This window comes from Oryctolagus cuniculus, chromosome 12 (assembly GCF_051225735.1).
Source record: "Oryctolagus cuniculus isolate XC-2025 breed Fujian yellow rabbit chromosome 12, ASM5122573v1, whole genome shotgun sequence".
Lineage (NCBI taxonomy): Eukaryota > Metazoa > Chordata > Mammalia > Lagomorpha > Leporidae > Oryctolagus > Oryctolagus cuniculus.
The window spans coordinates 85,660,352-85,682,907 of record NC_142878.1 but is presented as its reverse complement, the minus strand read 5'-3'; the positions used below and the strand labels follow the sequence as shown (position 1 = coordinate 85,682,907).

Here is a 22,556-nt window from a genome sequence, read left to right as displayed (position 1 = left end):
ATACGTGACCAGGAAGCAGCAGGGCTGTCCAATTCCAAAACCTAGAATTTGATAATACCATGCCAGGGCCAAAAGCCAGGTTCTTTATCTGTCCAACACAGTGTACTAAAAACTTCTTGAGGGCAGTCAAGGCATTTCACTGCTTGTTGAAAGCTGCCCAACACTGATGCACACAGACCCTCAAACACTCAGGGATTGAAACATGGGAGGATGACACACTGCAGACTGCGCTAATTCACAATGTGAGATGACTCTAGACTCACACAGATGGAAGCTTAAAGGGTCTGCCTAGCAAAACAAGTGCAATAAAAATAGTTTCAAGTTTATTCACATTAACACTTGGCTCTGTAAGGAATTTAGACAGTGCCCCTAAAGCAATCCAGAAGTACTTAATCATGAAGTGGTATGTTAATTGTTGCTCTTAAACATCCATTAATACAGATCCCCTGAAAACAGGGCAATCCTGCCTTAAATTTGTGTCACAGATTGTATTTCAAAACCCTATTTTCAGCCTATCATCTGTCAGCCAAGCAAAATTTATTATGTTTATGTTTTAAATAAGATTTTTAAATTTTCCCTCTAGTTCTTTAGGTTAGATGACTTTCCATTATCCCAAATGAATGCAACTTTACCAAAACCAAAAAAGGTATTTAAGAATTTTCTTGATCGCTGGCAATCAAGAGAGGCTTGAGGGAAGAGTTTGGTCCTCTGAGTGATGGCCAGGGTGTCACCCAGCTAGCAGACCCGGGGGAGGTCACACTGGGTTAGCTGCTGCCGACTCCCTTGCAAGCAGACATGCACACAAATTAGCAGTTTCTACACACACTTCTCTCCTCCTTGGGGCTAATTCCAAGGCAACAATGGGATATTTATATGCATTTCTGAGTGCATGTGTACCAGTGGGGGAACGCAGTCTCTTATATAGCACAAGAAAATGACTACATTCAGGAAAAGCCACACAAAAGGCAAACCTACGGTGCATAAGGTACACAACCCAGGAACAAGGCTAACCTTCAGTACAGCTCATAAAACTCCATCTCCCCTTTCTCATTCATCTCCATTTTTAAAAATTTACTTCATTTTGTTTAAAAGGCAGAGAGACAGAGAAAAATCTTCTGTTTGCTGGCTCACTCTCCAAATACCCCCCAAACAGGGCTGGGCCAGGCCAAAACTGGGAACCCCAAACTTACTCCTGGTTTTCCACATGGATAGTAGGGGCCCAAGCACTTGAGTCATTGCCTCCCAGAACAGGCTTTATTAGGAAGCTGGAATTGGAAGCAGAGCTAGGACTCAACCCCAGGCAATTCAATATTGAACACTGACACCCCCGTGGCATCTGAACCACACTGTGCCAAACACCTACCCAACCTCTAAAATCTTTCCAGTTTTTAGATTGAAACAAGCACTGCACCAGCAATGTGGGAAAAAGCCAGCTCACACTCCTCCAGAGATGATTCTTAGTGCCTTCCTGCTACCTGGGAATCCCTCTTGGCCCTACAAGAACACTCCAAATCACCCACCAGTGCGGATCTTCATCACATCTGCAAGTGTGTCTGCTAAGGGAAAAGCAGACAAGGACTATGAGGGCTGAGTCCATTCACCACACTCTCATGCAAGCCTCATGGCTGACTCCCGAGTACCTGGTTCCTTGTCTTACAACAGCACTCATACTGCACAGAACCTAACCTTCAACAGTACAGTCAAGTGCGGAGTAACGTCTCAGTCCACAACAGACCACATATGTGACGAACGTCCCCCAAGGGTGCACTGCCTAGGGTTGCACAGCCGTCTCAGACTGAGTAAATTCTCCCCATGAAGATCACTCAGTGGTGAAACTGCCCAACAACACGTTTCTCAGAAAGCATCCTCATGGCTAAGCAACACACAACTGTATTAGGATGTGTCCAGTATTTTAAAAGTCAAAAACATTGCAACTAAGATTATAAAAACTTATTCTAAAAAAAGAAAATGTGCATCCCTCCCCATTTTTAAAAACACTTATTTATTTGAAAGGCAGAGTTACAGAGAGAGAGAGAGGGAGAGATGAGAGAGCAAAATCTTCCATCCACTGGTTTACTCCCCAGGTGGCTGCAATGGCCAGAGCTGAGCCAGGCTGAAACCAGGAGTATCATTTGGCTCTCTCTTCTGGGTGGCAGGGACCCAAGCACTTGAGGCACCTTCTGTTGCTTTTCTCAGGTCATTAGCAGGAAGCAGGATCAGGAGTGGAGAGGCCAGCACACAAACCAGCACCCATAAGGGATGCCAGCATCTCAGGTGGTGGCTTTACCAGCTATGCCACAATGTCATCCCCTGAGTAACCTACAGATCAGCAAGCAGTTACTACATTCATGGCTCTGAGTTAGACGCTGGGGAGTACACAGAGGAACATGGGGCCAGCATTTGGTACAGTAGTTCAGATGCTACTTGGAATGCCTGATTCCGAATTGGAGTGCCTGGGTTCAAGTCCTGGCTCTACCCCCAACTTCACCTTCCTGCTAATGTGCACTCTGGGAGGCAGTGGATGACGACTCCAGTAGTTGGGTCTGTGCCACCCACCTGGGAGACCTGGACTGAGTTCCAGACTCCTGTTTTCAGTACAGTGCAGCCTCGGCTTCTTTAGGCATTGGGAGAGTGAACCAGCAGACAGGAACTGACTTTTCCCTCTCTCTCTGAATGCATTTTTTTTCTTTAAAAAAATTTTTTTGTGTTCATTTGTTTAAAAGTGTAAAGCAAAGCTTATGCCTGAGAATCCCACCCTCTCCAATCTCATGGGAGAAAAGGTGCATGAAGAAATGACTACAACATAATGTGCTATGCAATGGGGGATATTGGGGCTGGAGGCCCTGGTGCAGGAAGCTTAAGTAATCACACAAGGCTATGTGACTGCTGCAAGGTAAACTTGCCTCCAGAACCAGGACAGGTCACCACGCTTAACACGGCAGAGGGACAAAGGCAAGCCAGACACAAGGCCCAACATCTGCCAAGAGCAGCATGAAAAAAAAAAAAAAAAAAAACAACAACAACAAAAACGGGGTTTTAAAGAATGGGAGAAGTTCAGGAAGGCGGGAAGGAGCAGAACCAAGATGGAAGAGACAGAAACTCAGAGAAGTAGAGGCAGGTAGGAAGCCAGCTCCCACCTGTGTGATTTGATATAGCCTTCCCACTCTGCTCACGCTGCTGGCAACAGGACAAATCCCCAGGGAAAATAAGTGTCACACTCCACACAGACACCAGGTGTCAGGCAACTGTCCCTGTGACTCCTGGCCACACAGTCACTGGACTTCTGGCATTTTTAAGCTCGACAGGGAAAAGATAAGCCAGAGAGACACGTGGGTAAAAACAGACTAAAGTGGCACAAGGAAAAACATTTTTAAGATCCTAAACAGGGCTATGAGTTATATCAGATATGGGATATAAATTGGTCTTTGTAAAAAAAAAAAAAAATGAGGATGTGTACTTTCTGTAGAAGAGACAGTAACCCCAATTACACAGGTGTGTCTAATACGCACTGGACCTCAGAAATTGGAGGACACGCAATCATTGGCCTCAAGGAACTTGGACATTAAAGAGAACAAAGCAGCAAAGGCTTCATCTAACACTGGTGATAAGGGCCAAGCAAGGGAACACACAACACAGGGGGATGGACAGATCGGACAAGCAGCAGGGGGAGTTCTCTGGGGAGCAGATGTTTAACTCTGAAGACTGGGAGGAAAGGAGAGAAAACGGGGAGTCAGGGGAAGGACACTTAAAGGAGGAGTAGCAGAGAAAGAGTTCCAGAGCAGGTGGGAACCCCCCATGCCATGAAAATTTGGTGCAGAGAGAGCCTGGGTGTGAACCTGCAGGCGGCAGACAGCAGGAGGCCACTGGGCACAGCCGCAGAGGATGGAGCCTTTCCCCCCCCACACACACACTTTCCTCTCCTCCATGTCAAGCCTCTGGCTCCTTAGGGTTGGAAATGCCCCCAAGTTACCGCAATGCCAGGCTCCTGCACTTACTGGCTGTACTCATGCAGCAGAAGGGTACAGAATTCTGCCACAGGAGTTCCTCCAAGGACCCTTGAACATAGGGAAACTCACCTGTAGCAGGGTCCCAAGCAGAGACACTGGGGAAGGCATCGTAATTATTCCACATCAGGCCCAGGCTCCTTCAGGGAAAGCATCAAGGGGAGGGCTGGAGGAGAGGCGGACACGCCTGCGGAGGAGGGGCCAGGGTGGGGTGTGTTACATTCCTTTAAAAAAAAGGGGGGGCCCCTGCTTTAATTTGTGTAATCAGACCAGTGATTGGACTGCAGAACTCTGCTTCCCATTTACTACAATATCACACTCCTGCCCAGGAAACCCCACCCAAGCTTTTGTTTGGAATTCCTTTCCCTGATTAGGTGCAAGTCCTATTATTCCTGCCGCTCAGAAATAACAGGCAAATCTGATGGAGCTGCCATGGACAGCCCCACCAGAAACCTGACTTCCCAAAAACCGAGGTGAAGGCTTTTTCTTTCATTTTTAGATGTTGATTTTTTTTTTCCTCTCCTATCTTGCTGAGGGAAGAGTGGGCACAGGGAGCTTCTGCACAAATGGAAAGGCACAGTGCCCTTCCTCTCTGGAAAGAACCAAGCAAGCCAGGGCACTCCCCAGGCTGTGCGCAGAGCTGCCTGGCTCCGGGATAAAGGAATAAAGGCAGCCTGAGTTTTTAGACCATTTTCTGTCACTACAACAAAATGCCTGCGACGGGTTCACGTACAAAGAAGAGGAGAGGTGTGGAGGCTCTGGCATCTGCTCTGTTTCTGGCCAGGGCCTCCTGGCTCCACCATGGCAAGGTGAAGGGAACTGTGTACCAGCCTGACTCTGTCCTCCCCTTAGAAAGCCACAAATACTCTCAAGGGTCCCCATTCCCATGAACTCATCTAAGCCTAACAATCTCCCAAAGCCCCTGTCTCCAAACACCATTAGCTAATGACTTTGGGGATTAAGCTTCCAACAGACGAGCTTTTGGGGGATACATTCAAGCCAATAAAGTCCCATCACCCAATCTTTCCAAAGGCTGTTCTTGGCAGAGCTGCCGTCACTCTCTGCCTCCTGTCAGGAAGCAACACCGAGCTGCCATGCCACCGCACTGACTCCACTGTGCCATTTAGCAGGGTCCAACCCGGGGAGATGCGGTCATGGTCCATACAGCTGGAAGACCCACTCTGGAATGGCTGCTAATTCTAACAAGCATAGAATGGGAATTTAGGACAATTTCATCTCCCAACACTTAAAATCAATGGTTTACGGAGCACATATTTGAGCAACGTAGGAAATATGTTTTGTAGTCTGATCAGCCTAAAGGGGCTCCCTTGGGTGGCCTGGGACCTGCCCTGCCTTTTCACTCTCGCCAAAACTATATAGTTGAGCCTTACATAGTACTAAGTCCATTCTCAAGGGACCTAACAGTGGGGTAGCTCACATGGACCAATTCTGGGCACGGGGATCCCCATCACTCTCCCCGCCCACCCACCCCCCACAGGAACTGAGCCAGTTCTTGTTAGGAAACTGGCACAGTTGTAGCCAGGTGGCCGAATGGCCCAGCTACCTGAGCCAGGCTCCACCCCCATCCTAATGGGATTAGATGCTCCGGCTTCCCTGCCCGCCCTCAGGCAAAGTTTTAAAAGGGCCTGTTCCAGAACACGTGCTCTCTCTTGGCCCCTTCTCTCCTGCTCTCTCTTGGTTCCTCTCTCTAGCCTCCTCCTCTGGTCTCTTGGCTCTGCTCTCCTTTCTCCTCTTCTCTGCTCTATCTTCTCTCCTTGCTAGCTCCTCTCCCCTCTCTTATACTCTCTTTCTCCCTTTTTTCCTTCGCCGCCCCTTCACTCCGGTCTGTAGGTTGTTCCCCAATAAACCTTTTCCCTTACTCCGGTGTCCGGTGTGCTTTGCGACGGCTAACATTAAGATATAACAGGTCTATTTAGTGAACATTTAGCTAGGTGGTTGGAAAAATAGGAAGTCATAGACTGCAGCAGCCACAGAGGGCTACAGTAAACTGGTGAAAGTCATCATGACCTTGCAAGTTCATAGGCCAAATGAGAAAAGAAAGCATACCCCAAAATAGGAGCCATAGATATAGGAGGTCTGGAGACCCCTGACAGCTTCAGTCCAATTCCCATGATCCCAGAATCCTGCATTCCCGAAGAGATACAGAAACTTGTTCTGCTGACCCAACAGGCACACAAATTGGTTTCTACAGCCACCAAAGACCTTTCCAAAAGCAAGTATTGAGTGTAAGTAGCGCACTGTGGCAAACCCAATCCCAGAGCTGGCGTGGAAAACAACATCCTTACAGGATGGCTGCAGAACATGGCAGCAGGCGTACAACAAAGTGCTGGTGGTTGAATGCATATAGTCTGGACACTGAACAGACAGCACAGCTCCCTGTGGGCTGAATTTGCCAGAAAGAACTCCTAAGAAGATAAAGGCTCCAATCTGGCCATGAAAAGTAGGAAGGGCGTCACACCCTGAAGATGACATTGATAATTCCATTGTGAACCAAAGCTTCCTTACCACAAGTCCTCTGGGTTCACTGCACATCCGCTGGCCTCCGTTACTTATGGCGTAGCCCACGCAGAACTGGGAGAGGTTCCACTGGCAAGCTTTGCAGCCTGGAGTGCGGATGAGCCCAGTCAACCGCAGCAATCCCCCAGGAGGCTATTTAGAGGAGATAGGAGGGAAGTCCAGCTGCCACAGGGCTCCATGCTCTCAACTTCTTGGTGACATCATTAGCTGAAGGCAGAGGGAAGAGGGGAGGCTCACTCCCAGGGATTCCAACAGAATCAGGAGCAGGAGGAGAGTAGGATATGCCACCACGAAATCTGAAGGATTGCTGAATTAAAGGCAGCTAAGCAGCAGCACATGAAGGAAGACTCTGCTGGCCGGCCAGCAGCTACATTCCTAAAAGCAGGTATGATCTGACCATATATGTACATTCTGGTGGTTGTCCGATTCCCAGACCTTAAGCATTTCCCCAAGGCAGGCCTTAGACCCTCAGGTCTTATGATCCTTCTCCTGCCACAGGAATCTGCCCCATACCCTCAAGTAAGAACACACAGCCTCCCGCTCCATCCCAGAGCATAGCAACCACTGCCTACGCAACTGTCTCCATAAAAAACCAAAAAGACAGGCTTCAGAGAGCTTCTGGATAGAGAAGACATGGAGGTTCCTGGAAGGTGGCATACCCGGAGCAAGCACGGAAGCCCTGCCCTTCTCTCCCACACCCCACCCTCTGCATCTAAATTCTTTGTACTAGCCTTTATCATAAACCAACAAACATGTCAGCCTGAGTCCTGTGAGCCACTGGGGCAAATTAGTCATCCTCAGGGAAGGGGTCATGGGAACCCCGAGTTATAGCTGGTGAATCAGAAGCACTGTGTAGAACCACCTGGAGCCGCCCAATGGTGTCTAAGGTGTGTGACCGGAGACAGCTTTGGGGACTGAGCCTGCAATCTCCAAGCAGACAGGGTCAGAGCTGAGCTGGATGATAAACCCGCCCTCCCTCCCTTGCTATCCACTGCAGACCTTGCTGGCACGGGGCGGAGAAAGCCCCAGACATCTGGTGCCAGAAGTGATCAGGGCTGTGACCATATAGTAGGAGAAACTGAGTTTCAGTAGACTTTTCTTCTATAGCCTCACAGCAGAAGACAGACTTGCCAAGACTAAAGGTATGTGGTCTCCTCTTATACCAGGAAGAACAAAGGTCAACCATAGGACAGCTGCAAATTCTTATCAGCCTGGAGAAGGTAGCAGGGGAACCTATAGTAACAGGCTGCATTCATGGCCTTTATCTGCCAGTTAGTGGCCTTCCCCAAATTGCCACTCCTAGAGATTCAAAGTCCTTCTCTTTGGCTTGTTACTTCTCTAAAACTTTACTCTTTTGCTGAAGCTGCTATACAAGCTGGAACTCAAAGCCACCTTTCTGAGAAATAATCATTCCCTCAGCATCTTCCACATAGACGTGAAATGTGTATGTTAATCAACTTCTGTTTTCCTCTTCTTCCTCTGCCTTTATAATACAGGGATCCATTCCCAAAATTATGAAGGTTGAAGAAAGATCTTTCCTCCTATAAGAACTCCATTTTGAACTTATGGGATGGGTGTTTGGGGTAAGGGTGGGAGTGGAGATGGAAAACAATAAGTAAAATACAACCAGGTGCTTAAGTAGTTTGCCATTTGTCAGCAGCAATGTGACAGGCTTACAAAGGCCCCCATCACACACCTGCACGCTCTGAAACCTATGCAGTCTACACTAGATGGATAAGGAAATCATTTCTGAATCCTGCATGCAAGGAAATTTTCCTTGAGAAATGCAATTGAGTTAGAATACAAAGTGCCCAAGTTATGCAGGCAAGATCAATATTACTGTACAAACACGATTTATATTAGTAAAACAAATTATAGTGATGGATTTCTAATTTCCTTAGCCTTAAAGTCTTTTCTTCAAATGTAATTCTACTCACAAACCCAGCCAGCCACAGAGGCTGAGAACAGCAGAGCGGCTCTGGTGGCAAAGGGGGATGAGCCATGGAGCCTTCACCGTGTAGACCCCAGAAGCCTCTGCAGATGCATGGGGCTTCAGGAGTCACAACTGCAAAACCCCTCATGCAAAGACATTAGGGCTTCTAACTTTCTGGCACCCACAATAATCTGAAATTCCCATGATGAGAGTGCTGCCAGGTGGTGAAATCTGCTAACAGAAAAGAATGATGGTTTACAAGGTTTGAGGTCGGTTTCTGAGGCTGTGGCCTTAACTCCATCAGCCCACTGTTTCACAGCCCTCTAAGCACATTAAAATGCCAGCATCCCGAGTGTCACCTTCTACATCTTGCATACGATCCTATTCCTCTTTGATAACTGTTTTTTTTTCCCCCTTTAAGATTTATTTACTTAAAAGGCAGTGCAGAAAACAGAGACAAAGAGACTGATCTTCCATCCATTGGTTTACTACTCGAATGGCCAAAAAAGCCAGGGCTGGGCCAGGCCAAAGCCAGGAGCCAGGAGCTCCATCCAGGTCTCCCACACAGTGCAGGAGCCCAGGTACTTGGGCCATCATCGGCTGTCTTACCAGGCACATTAGCAGGAAGCTGGATTGGAAGCAGAGTAGCCAGGACCCAAAAGCCAGCAATCTTTTGTGGGATTTCAGCCTCTGATACATGGTTCTTTATAAAACTAAATTCACTATTCCCACGCCACCCCCAAAGTCTCTTTGGATCTGACAATGAGGACTTTCTTAGTTTCAACTGTACCAATTTATTCTCGGGTAATGATGAGATGCAGGAAGCTGCAGCCAGTATAACATAGCAGAATATTGCACATTTTTTAAAATTAAGTAGGAACATACCCTCAAATAAATACAAAAACTGTAGTATATTAAATATATAAACTAGTGACACAGTTGCTTATTATTATTAGCAAGTAACATTAACATGGACCCTACGTAACTGTATACACTATATATTTTTTAAAAGATTTATTTATTTTATTTGAAAGGCAGAGTTACAGAAAGGCAGAGAGAAAGAAAAAGAGAGAGAAAGAGAGAGAGAGACACACACACATAGAAGTCTTCCATCCACTGGTTCACTCCCCAGACAGCCACAATAACCAGAGCTGTGCTGATCCAAAGCCAGCAGCCAGGAGCTTCTTCTGGGTCTCCCACGTGGGTACAAGGGCCCAACAACTTTGGCCATCTTCCACTGTTTTCCCAGGTCATAGGTCATAGCAGAGAGCTGGATTGGAAGTGAAGCAGCCGGGATTTGAACCGGTGCCCATATGGGATGCCAGCACTGCAGGTGGCAGCTTTACCCACTATGCCACAGCGCCAGCTCCTGTATGTGCTATATTTTTATACAACTCATAGTACAGTAAGTTTTTATTAACACTGCCACAAACATGTGAACAACAGGTTGTAGTATGATGGCACAGGGTGACAGCAATTTTTTAGCTCTATTATAGTCTTAGGGAACCATCATCTTACATGTGGTTTGTCACTGATTGAAGCATTGTTATGTAGTGCATGACTGTACAAAGATATTTAGGATACAGTAAAGGCAGCAATTTGCACTCGTGACAAAAACCAGTATAATATACATAACACATTATATTGGGAAAAGTAACTATCCACATAAATAAAAATCAAGTTATAGTTCTACCACTATCATACACAAAAGCAAATTCTGGGTGGGTAAGATGTATAATTACTAAAGATTTATAAAATTACCTGAAAAAGTATCAAGACTGTTTATAATTGTGAAACAGAAAACATAAGGAAAAATTCACATACAGGGAAACACAACAGTTAAAACTATTTCATAAACAAAGGCCAAAGAGAAACAACAAAGATTATTTACAAACAATATCTTCTTTTTTTTGGAGACAGATCATGATTAAACCAATCCTGTGCCTCTCATTCTAAAACATTGTATGTTTACATCTTTCATAACAAGCAAGAATTCTAATATTAATGATAAAAAACTTTTTGAAGAAGAGTTAAAAGGCTATTTCAAACAAGTCTCTTCATAAATATTGAAGAATTAAAAATCTGTCGGGGGGCATTTGGTACAGTGGTTAAAATACTGATTGGGATGCCTGCATCCATGTCAGAGTGTCTGGATTCAAGTCCCAGCTTTGCTCCAGTCACAGCTTCCTGCTGACGCACACCTGGGAGACCTTAGGGGCTGCAGAGTTGTGTTTTCCAGAAAGGCAGTATCAAGTAGTTGGTTCCCTGCCACCACATGGGAGAGGCAGGTTGAGTTTAGGGATCTTGACTTTGGCATAGCCCAGCTCCAGTTGTTGTGGGCATTTGGGGAATGAACCAGTGGACAGGAAATCTCTGCCTGCCTGCTCTGCTTTGTCTCTCCCTTTCTTTGTGTGTCTCTGTCTCCCTGCCTTTCAAATAAATAAGACATTTAAAAATAAATACAATAAAAATTTGCTGAATTAAAAATTTTTGCTTGCTATTTTCCAAGAACAAAAATAAGAGAAGAACATGGTTAATTATCTGAAATATTTTCTCTTCAACATTCTTCTTAGAGCCTCTCCCAGGGATGTCCTGGAAGAGAAACTATGCACTTCAAAGGGTGTGCCTCCAGGATTTTGATGATTATCTGAATGTGTAGCAGTCAACAAACAAAAGACCATCCCAGGAATAAACCAAGAATCTCATGGGGAGGAGCTCTCACAATCTCTAACCATAGTGAAGTGCTTTTTCTTTATACATTAGAATTTATAGACTTCAAAACTTCTATGAATTTTTCCATAGCAAATTAAGTTTTTTTTTTTTTTTTTTTGACAGGCAGAGTGGATAGTGAGAGAGAGAGACAGAGAGAAAGGTCTTCCTTTGCCATTGGTTCACCCTCCAATGGCCGCCACGGCTGGTGCGCTGCGGTCGGCGCACTGCGCTGATCCGAAGGCAGGAGCCAGGTGCTTCTCCTGGTCTCCCATGGGGTGCAGGGCCCAAGCACCTGGGCCATCCTCCACTGCACTCCAGAGCCACAGCAGAGAGCTGGCCTGGAAGAGGGGCAACCGGGAAAGAATCCGGCGCCCTGACCGGGACTAGAACCCGGTGTGCCGGCGCCGCTAGGTGGAGGATTAGCCTATTGAGCCGCAGCGCCGGCACAAATTAAGTATTAAAAAAATTTTTTTTTAATCCACCTCTCTGCCAAACCCTTAAGGCTTCTTAACACCTGCAAAAAGAACTAGGGGAACCTTGCTCAAGTCCTGCATGTGGCATGGAAGCAATACTCCCTTACAGCAACACACAGCTCTAGATCCCTGTCATCTAGGCCTGCCTCTCAGTTAAAAGGAAGAGCCACAGAACTCTGGGCCACTTGTCAATCATCCCTGCAGCTAGGCTTTTCCACTCTTCCCTGGCCTTGGTAAAAATCACCCAAGTGTACGTCAAAAAGTTAAAAAAAAAAAAGTTCACTGAAAATGGAATTAAAACCAAGTTTATTTTGGTGCAAACACTTTCAGGATGCACTCATGTGGGGTCCTTCAAATGACTGCTAGAAAGAATGTATTTTAAAACTAGGCATAGATTTCAAAAAATTTTTGGCACCAAAATATAACTTGACTTTTAATTCCATTTTTCCAGGAACTTTCTCAAGTATCTTCATGCTTCTTATTTTACTTCTTTCTAAATAGTCAGCAGGTAACCCCAAACCTTTACAACTTCTCTATCCCACCATCCTCAAACAATAGCCCCACTTAGTTCAAGGACCAGTGTTGAGTTTCCCAACAGTCAAAAGTACTAAGATTTTTGTCTCTTTCCCAGTGGCACTTTCAATGTCTGTCTCCAGTCATTGTAAAACCATAGCTTTGATGACTTAAGTGAGGCTTAAAACTCATCCAAAACTGCTTCTGGTATCACCAGCTGATTTAAGAAGGTCTCACTTCCTCACTCTAGACCAAGGGATTATCATGCTCAGGAATTTAAGTCGCACTCCAACTAGTCCCTGTGAGGATCAACTGTCCCCTGAGGTCCTCCTTTCCCCTGCCTTGGGGAGGCGGCAGGAGTTAAAGGACCACTTGGACACGAAAGCATTCCTCACATGCTCCTCGTTCCATCAGCATCTGCTGTGCTAATTTAGATGGAGCATCCTGGCTGATCCCTGGACATGTTTACCCAACTGTATCCACTCATTAACTATTTTTCTATCTTAAAATTGGATTCCTGAAATCCTCTGTCAAATCTGGTCAAAGAAAACAAATCTGGCCAATTATATTACATTCTGTAGTTTTAGCTATTGGCAAAAAAAAAAAAAATTTTTAAAAGATACTTATCACAAGCTAATCGCACAGCACAAAAACTAGATAGCTATTAAATGATTGACACAATTCTCTTTGAAGTATTTCATAAATCACAAGGAAGCATTTTTTCCATTTCAATTATATGTAACATAATGCTAAGGGCACACAGTGAGCAAATATGTGATCCCATTAAATTAGAATTATAGAGGCCAACATTGTGGCATAGGAGATTAAACCAACATTTGTGACAGAGCCTACAGGGAAGAGCTTCCAGTCCAGCTCCTTGCTAAAAGAAGCATAAGATGCTTCAAGTATTTGCCAGCCACCTGAGCAACCTATATAGAGTTCCAGGCTCTTGGCCTCAGCCTGGATCAGCCCGGCTGTTGCAGCCATTTGGGGAATGAACCAGTATATGGAAAGATCTCTCCCTTTCTCCATCTTACCTTCTCTCTGTCACTCTTTCAAATAAATAAAATAAATCTTTAAAAAAGTAAAGTATAGGCATAATGCATCTATTTTTATGTGCATTTTATAAAAAAGCTTAAAATGACAAGTACTGAATTCTTAATATTCTTCAAGTGGGAAAAGGTGAGAAGGAATAAGACAAGTTGTATTTTAAACATATCCATATAATTTAAAATATGTATGAATTATCATTATTTTATTATTATTATAAAAAGCTGAAAATCATGCTGGCAAAGACACAGTGATGCCATCCGTACTCATCAGTACAGCATTTTTAACAGTTATACAAGAGCTTTAAAAATGTTTACATACTTTGAGTAAGCAATTACCTATTTTACTTTTCACAATGTGGCTATGCTATCTTTTGTAATAAAAATCACTCAAGTCTCATCACATTATATCTTTAAAATGTAAGTTTTTTAAATACATATAGGCTAAAAAAATAACACTACAGTCAGGTCTCATTATTCGCAATAACTGTGCTCTATAAAGTCTCTGCCAACTCTCAATGAGCAAATGCTGAACCTACTGCTCCTACTGGAAATCTATGGTTAGGATGCTACAAGCTTCTAGTCAAACATTCTCCTCAACTGATCCACACATAACTTTGTTTTATGTGTGACTCTGCTTCAAAACATTTTACTTTATATTGTCAATTTGATGGAATTGAACTCACAGCCAGCAGCATTCTAAGTCATGCTCACATAAGCTTATCTAACCTAAGGTACTTCATCTCTAAGGCACATCACAGTCTCTTGTGCTGAGGAACCCTTAGGAGTCACTTATTTTAGATTTTTACTTTTATATTTTACTTATCTGTTTATCTGAAAGAAAGAGGAGGAGAAAGGCAGAGAGGGAGAGGGAAGGAAACAGAGAAACAGAGATCTTCCATCCACTGGTTCACTTCCCAAATGCTCAAAACAGCGAGGGTCCGGCCAGGCCAAAGTCAGAACCAGGAAACTCAATCCTTCCTACACGGGTGCAGAGACCCAAGCACATGAGCCAGCACCTGCTGCCTCCTAGGGTGCACATCAGCACAATGCTGGAAGCAGAAGCGAGAGCCAGAACTAGAACTAAGGCACTCTGATATGGGATGTGGTCACTCCTATAGTGTCATAACCACTGTGCCAAACACCCACTCACGTGGGGGTTGCATTTTCCATAGCAAAATCAACAAAAAGCACAAAAATGTCAAAACTATGGCATTAAAAGGACATTCGTGGCATGAGAATTGAAAAAGAAAACAGTTTTCTTGTTGGATCTCAGCTGACGTACACATGTTGGTCAACTCAAAATTTTTGCTTGGTACATATGCGAATGATTGCTAGTGTATTCATTTGTGGGTTACAAATCCATTTTACCAAGTAGGCAAATTTTCAAACATGGAATCCTCAAATGCTGAGATTCAAGAGTATTTATTTAATAAAACAAAATTCATAAAAGATAGGTAAAGAGGAAAATAAAAACACAGCCCATAAAAAGCATTTTGTCTCTCTTAACTCAGTGGTTCTCAGCTGGGACTTAGTTTGTTCCCTAGGAGACAACTGGTGCTATCTGCAGAAATCTGTTGATTTTTTAAAAAGGTTTATTTTATTTATTTGAAAGAGTTACAGAGAGAGGTAGAGACAGAGAAAGAGGTCTTCCATCTGCTGGTTCACTCCCCAGATGGCCACAACGGCCGGAGCTGCACCAATCCAAAGCCAGGAGCCAGGAGCTTCTTCTGGGTCTCCCACACAGGTGCAGGGGCCCAAGGACTTGGGTCATCTGCTGCTGCTTTCCCAGGCCATAGCAGAGAGTTGGATCGGAGCAGCTGGGACTTAAACCAGTGCCCGTCTGGGATGCCGGCACTTCAGGCCAAGGCATTTAACACACTGCGCCACAGCACTGGCCCCCAGAAAGCTGCTGATTTTCAAACTGCAACTAATAAGGTAGAGTCCATGGTGGTGCAAAGCACCCACCAATGCAAAAGAACGCCCCCCCAATAACCAAGAACAACTGGGCCCAAAATGCCCGTAGTATCTACACTGAGAAACTCTATGCAAACTGAGCTACTGTGTTAGTATATTTTTAAATGCATCTTCCCATACTTTCCATCAACCCACACGGTAATACCTAAAACAAGAATGAAACATGGTGGTCCTACATTTTCAAATTTATCTCATGAGCCGCTGTTAAATGCCATTGAGGAAACAAAGCAATTAAAAGCTTTATGCAGGGAGCCAGTGCTGTAGCAAAATGAGTAAAGTCACCACCTGCGATGCTGGCATCCCATATGGGCACTGGTTTGTATCCCAGCTGTACCACTTCCAATCCACCTCCCTGATAGTGGCTTGGGAAAGGCAGCCAAAGATGGCCCAAGTGCTTGGGCCCCTGCAACACACCTGGATGAAGCTCCCAGTTCCTGGCTTCAGCTTAGCTCAGCCCTGGCCGTTGCATTCACTTGTGGAAGAACCAGCAGATGGAGGATCTCTTTCTCTCCATCTTTTTCTGTAACTCTTTCAAATACATAAACAAAACTTAAAAAATTGTAATGAGAACTGTGACTTTCCTAGTCATTTCTACTGTGCTTATAATGATGATTAGGTCATTCTAATAATACTGTAAAACATAGAGCCAGCCTGAAATCTATTTCTTGTTTTAATACCAGTTAAGTAAAAGTACCACTGCACAGTAACATGTGTAGTTCATAGCAAACAGCCTATGAGATGGAAAACTTAGCTCATTTCAAGAAGTTTCCAGAAAGATTCAAGTACATTTTGAGAAGTTTCTTTTGTTTACCCTACCTGATCCATAAAATTAAAAAGTCTTGCTAAGTCTTAACAATTCTATAAAAAGAGGCTTTCCAAATATTAAGTGGCCTCCAAAATATTCTTAATTGTGTAAATGCTGTATACCCTCTTCAATGTCCCCCATGTGGATTCAGTATTATCCATTTATTCAGTCTTTCATTGATCATGCTTTTAAATAATGAATCAAGCAATTAGTTCAGTGGCCTCCAACATTCCTCAAGTGTATCCCAAAATCACTGAGCTAACATCACAAGCATAAATAATTCCCAGTGAGGAGGCCAACAAGCAGATGAAAAAACTGCACTTGAAGTCTGGAACCTTAACTCTTGGCTGCATGCATTTCAAACCAGGTCATTATTTCCAGAGGATTTTATTTTTTTATTTTATTTTTTTTTTGCTGGAAACATGTTTTAGTTCAACTATGCAAAAATGAGCCCAAGACATTACTTCCTTTTGTGACTATGATCTGTTAGATATTATGTGCTCTGATGTCTTCGACTTCCTACATAGTTCCAGGGACCCTGCAGACTTAGACCTCGTCTTGGTTTTTCCCTGATCTCTCAGCCCACTCTTTCCAGACTCCCACTCTTCCCCTGCCCCAGCCTCTTCCCTCAATTCTTCCAGGTCTGCACTCCCACTCTGCACCCAGGCTGGTACTTCTGGGGCCATCATCAACACAATCAGCTGGGGACATGGATAGTCAAATGTGATTCCCAGACCACATTCCCAACATATGCATCAGAATCCAAAGTGGAAGCCTGGGGAATCTACATTACCATCCCATCTCAAGGTCTTTTAGGAACTACAGGCCCTCCAGCTTCCTAGAGATCACATCTTTGTATCCTTGATCCATTTATCACATTTCCCACTGTCCACTTCCATCTTGCAAGCCCATTTTTTACATTTCCTGAATAAGGAAACCCCTCTAGCTCAGATAAATGCCTCTTCTCTAAACATCCAAAGCATGTTGTATATAACATGCACCACTTAACATCAGAATCTGGATTTGTAAGATTTCCCAACCAGACTGGGAACTCAGGGGGAAGGACCTTGTGCCATCCCTGAATTCATCCCACAAGCCAGCACAGCTTGCGGCACACAGAAGAAACTCACTGGATGGATGGCCAGCCTGCCTCTAAATGGAACTGTTAGACTTTAGCAGTTCGGTACAATTCGTGGTTAATGCCAACATGAACAGATGGAATAAAGTAAGAGAGGAAATTTAAAGAAGTGGGATATGGCTGTCAGGAAGCCCCACGGGAAGGAGGGGAGGCACTAGATGCAAGCAGATGTGATGATCAGGTAGGGCCACCCATGTTTGGCACTCTGATGGAGCTCAGCAAAGGTTAGCTAACTGAGCATGTGTAGTTTTCATAAGCAGCTAAAACAGGTAACAAAAAGGAAAAGGCAAAGTGGTTACAAAGAACTTCCGTAGCCATAGGCAGACTTGTTAAGGCCAGAGGCAAACCACTTTTCATTCTTTTCATCAAAGACAAAGACAAATATGGTAATAACCCCCAAGTCCATTAAGTCTAAATCACTTGAGATCATGAATGGGCATTCTTTAATTGCTAACCCAACTTCTATTCTACCATTCCTACATTTTCCTTTGGGGAATGATTATAGAGCAGTTACAGGATTTGGTGATGTTGGCCCCAAATGCCAGAGGTTGACCTTTGCTGGAATAAACCAAATGGCAGAATTTCATTCCCATTACGATTAGTTATAGGACAAGCAGAAACTCAATGCTAAGCAAGTGACATTCCTCTGGCCATCATGATGGTTATGACCAGTCGGGTGGGAACCAAGCTCAGGTCTTTTGTTTGATGGTTATGGATGTGAAGATGAAAGCATGGGGCGTCAGGTACTGCCAGCAGCCTTCTTGTGAATACAGGAAACCGAGAGAAAGGATGGCAGACCTAGAGAAACAGGTCTGTGTCTTTTCAGTTTCTGCGCCAACGCACTGTCTTTACTGCCTAAGCCAATTTAGGTTTTCTAGTAGGCAAAGCATCATGGTATGTGCCCAGTCCTACTTTTTAACCCCATCTTTCCCCATCCTCTCCAGGCAGAGTGACACAAACTCCCTGCTCCAAGAGTGCACTGTGCCCCACTGTAGCTCTTCCAACCCTACCTTCACATCTGCTTGCATCGTTCTCCCGCCTTCCTTATTACTCAAATGCTGTCTGGTCTTCTACACTCAGGCTGGACCTTAACCCCTCTGAGAGCAGACATCCAGGATCCTATTTTCTTGCCTCATCTGAGTTCCAACCTAGAGCACAAGATTAATACTAATTGTCCTCCATATTGTACCTTCCACTTTTAATGATCCTATCACAAGCACAGCCCCAAACTGGAACGCAAGCTCCATATGTCTGAGACCCCCTCGCACATGTTCCCTCAAACAATGTCTCGTGATTAGCAGAAAACCAATAAATCCTCTGTAGGCAAATTACAAATATGACTCAGACCCCCCGATCACTGGCAGTCATTCCCTCTTAATTCACATAGCAATGGAGAGGATAGAAAGTAATTCCAGACACAACATATTTCAACATCACACAGTTGGCCATGGTCCTGTCACATTTCACAACTAGACTGGCAGGAACAGCTGGATGAGAAGCAGAAATTTATCAGGCTACTTTCCCGTCTGCACATTGCTGAAGTCCTTCCAAGGAAGATGCATACTTATCCAGCATGTTCTATAAAGTAAAGACTCATACCTTTCAAACATCTGCATAAAATCACCCTGTAGGCAACACCAGAAAGGGAAGACACAAAAAATACAGCCAAGGCATCCACAGAACAAAAAACCGCCACCCCTAAAGCCTTTTGTATCCCCTTTCACACTTGTGGTCCTTGGTCTCCATAGAGGGTTAGAGGGTCCACCTAAGAGATTTAAATGAGATATGAAATAAACAGGTTGGGAGCTGTCTCCACCATAGACAAGACCTGAAGATCACAAGTAAATTGAAGAGTCAGGTATGGACTTAGCACCATCTCCACTACAGATAGGAAAAGCATGGGAGAAAGTCAAGTGTGTGTGTGTGTGTGTGTATGTGTGTGTGTATGTGTCTGTGTTCACACACAAGCAGCAAAGATAACAACATTCCCATCAGAATGATAATATCAGGCCAGTGGGGAGGTAGTGGGAGGGGTCTCATCGGCACTGCGTGGGCTCAGCCAGGGATTCACGGCCTCTGGGCTCCGTCCGTGGAATAAAGCACTTGGCAAAGCAAAAAAAAAAAAAAAAAAAATCAGGCCAAATTCCCACCATTTTGTGCATTTATTCCAACCTGCACAAGAATCTTGAATTCCCATTCTGGGTCTGTATAACAGTATAGAAGTGTGGTTTTTTGGCCAGTTAGAGAAATAAAGGGCTGCCTGACAAAACCTAAAATACTACTATGAATAACCAATAAAGCAATACCTTACAACTATGTCTAAACCTATAATGATTGAGTGCTTATTAGCAGTTAATCTTCCCTTCTAAGGAACAGTAGTTTCTTTGGAAAGTGGCCAGGTTCAGTCTTTCAATACTGTTTCTTTATGCTCTTTCTTCCCTCAGGAATAGTAGTGTCTTTCTGAGTCCTAAACAGGATCTATAGAGTTCCACAGATGGTTTAAAAAGCCCCTGCAGACAAACTACAATACAGACTGAGCATCCCTAATTTGAAAACCTGAAATCCCAAGTGCTCCACGATTTCCAGGTTTTTGAGTACCGACATCATGCCGCCAATAGAAAATTCCACATCTGACCTCACTCTGTGGGTACGAAGGATGCAGATATACTAAAAACGCTGTATGAAATAACTTTCAGGCTATGTACAAATGATGTACAAAGATGTACAAATATATGAAACATCAATGGATTTTGTGTTTAGTCTTGGGTCCCTCCTACAAGCCATTGTTTTGTGCTCACATATGCAAATATTCCAAAAATAAAAAAAAAATTGAAATCTGCAATGTTTCTGGTCCCAAGCACTTTGAATAAGGGATATTCAACCTGTATTAGTGTTCACAGTCTGTCAACCACAATACTGCACGCTTTCTCATGGCCTCTGTTTATCACGAGGAGCTGAACTGTCTCATTGCTCTATTCTATGAAGATGAGCTTTATCATCAGTCGTGTGCCTGCTAATGATGGTTCTCAAAAGCATCCCTGCTCTAAGGGACCCTTGCCTTGGCCACGGAGACAGTGGTCAGCCTGCTCTTGCAATTCAACCTACAGTGGCCACGGAGTCAACACTGCCTCCTGAGCTGCTCAGACTCTTACAGACTCTGTCTGCTAAAAGGGTCCCCTAGCCTGTCCTGGACAGAAAAAAGAAATCTTGGACAGTCTGGTCCCAGGAAGAGTGTGTTAAGAACACCATTTCCCTTTCTGCTTCTCCTTTCAAAAACATCTTAGTAGTTCACAACCATGGGACAAGAAATGAAATACCAACATTAATACAGATAAAGGCAAAGGGTTGATTCCAAACAGCAGCTGTTCAATCAGAGGAAAACCAAGCCAACCAAGAACCACAGGATCTCCATCCAGTTTTCAGTGCATTCCAGGTCTCCAAAACACAGCGATTTCCCATGCCCGGCTCACCTGTCTGGCTGCTGTACAAAGGGAATTCCAGGAGGAATCTAGGTGGAACAAAGCTGAGTGGTTTGCAGCAACTCCTTTTGTTACCAACAAGCCAGCAAACAGCCCCCTTCACAGACTGTCAGGACTGGCGTCAATGCCTCCCTCCATCCCCATTCTGTCGGCCAGGCAGATCAACCACATCACATCAAAGCAGGAGATGCACTCTTCCTCTATGAAGCAGAAACAGCTATTCCCACTTCATCGAGTTTCTGGTCTTCTAGAAAGTTCCAGCTCCATTATGTCCTGCATGCCTGGCTCTCTTGCTACAGAGAACCAGCAGAGCACAGACAGCAAACAAAGTCAAAACACCTGTTCTGCATAGATATAGCCAGGTGCTCCCCTAGCTCTCTCCCCAAGGCACACTAAAAGAACAGACAGATCAGTCTAGGATACAAATAGCCCCAACTTGGAATTGATTCCTGCCTACCCATAGAACCAATATTTACTGAGTGACCAGTTTGAACAATGCCATACCACTAGCTCCCAGCCAGGTGAGGCCTTGCAAAAGGGTACAAAGATGATGAGGTTTCCCAGTGCACACAAAGCAATAGGGATTTCAGGCCTCTGTCCAAGAATATGGAACAATTGTCCATTGATTCCATTGAGTATAAAAAGACTATGCAAATCTGCAGGATATGTGCAGCTCTGCCATGCCTGTAAGCCTGCCAGCAAACTCAGAAAGAACAAATGGACACACAGAGTAGGGTAAGAGACATTATGCAAGTGCAAGGTTAAGAAGATGTGGTCTCACTGGTAATGTTTCCTATCCTGTTAGCCTGCATTTCCCCACTCTCTTTTGCTCTCTCTTTACTTTTCCATAGAATCATTATTGCAACCAGAAATGCATGGATACAAGAGGAAAGAAATGTACTGCTCTTCACTCTGCAATTTCATTTATACACCAGCCAACATGAGACAATCCACAACAGTGAGCCATCCTGAGAATATCTCCAAATTCCTCCAGGTTATGTCAATACAATGATTTCATTGCCACTATTGATAAGAAGCAAGGAAAACTCAAACAGAACAAACCCATCCTGACACCGTTTCTTACTTCCATGGAAATTTCAGACTGTGGTTTTAGTCTTTCAACTCAATTTTGCCAAAGGCAGATAGATGATCACAGGGTGGAGAGAGAGAAGAGAACACATAGTATGGCTTGGTGGCCATGAAGTTCAGAATGGGTTTTCCAAGAAATATTGGGAACATTGGGAAATACTTCCAAGTACATCTGAACACAGAATGTTCCCAAGACCTAGGAATTAGCATCTGTCCTTTTCAGGAAAACGTGGGTTTTCCTTGTACACATTGTGCAGGATTTTGTCCAAGTGCCTGTGGTGACAATCCTAAGAATCCATGATTAACCCAACACTTCCCTCCCCTCCAATTATGATGGCTTAGAATCTTCTTGAAAACACCTGTGGAGGATGGCTGAGGATGCAGATGCCCTGTAGGAGGCAGAGATCAGTTCTAGGGAGCCCAGAGGCAAGGGCCCCAATTAACCTGAGAAGTGAGGGGGAAACAGGAAGAGAAACTGAGTTGCACTGGGTCCATCTTGGATCACCTGTTACAGGAAAGAACCTTCCACAGTTATTTTAAAAGGTCTGGGGAAAAAAGAAACATGATTTTTAAGAAGTTTGAAATTTGAATGATTTAATATCAAGAGCAGGTGGCAATGGAACTGCTAAGATATAAATGATTCTCATTCAGGTAAACCTCTCAGGGCCCTCGGAGACAGCAGGATCGTGAAGGAAACTACTCTCTGTCTCCCTATTAACTCTGGGAAGGTTCAAGCTAGAAGGACATCAAGTCTGTAAGGGCTAAAAGGAGCCTCAGGGACCACAATGCCCTTCATGCCAGCTCTAAACTTGAGATGTGGACATTTCCAAGGTCCTGTCCTAGGTT

General features: G+C 44.4%; 1 protein-coding gene across 42 annotated transcripts in view; it reads right to left on the bottom strand.

The window, feature by feature from the left end:
• The window catches only part of TLN2 (talin 2), a 479,276-nt gene that overhangs the window by 302,136 nt on the left and 154,584 nt on the right, over positions 1-22,556 (bottom strand). For 9 of the 42 annotated variants that reach the window (XM_070054306.2, XM_089310518.1, XM_070054315.2 and 6 more), the window contains one exon: positions 4,077-4,191. The exons of the other annotated variants lie outside the window; for them this stretch is intronic. The gene's annotated coding sequence lies outside the window, so the exon portion shown is untranslated. The remainder of the gene's footprint in view (positions 1-4,076; positions 4,192-22,556) is intronic. 42 annotated transcript variants of the gene reach the window in all.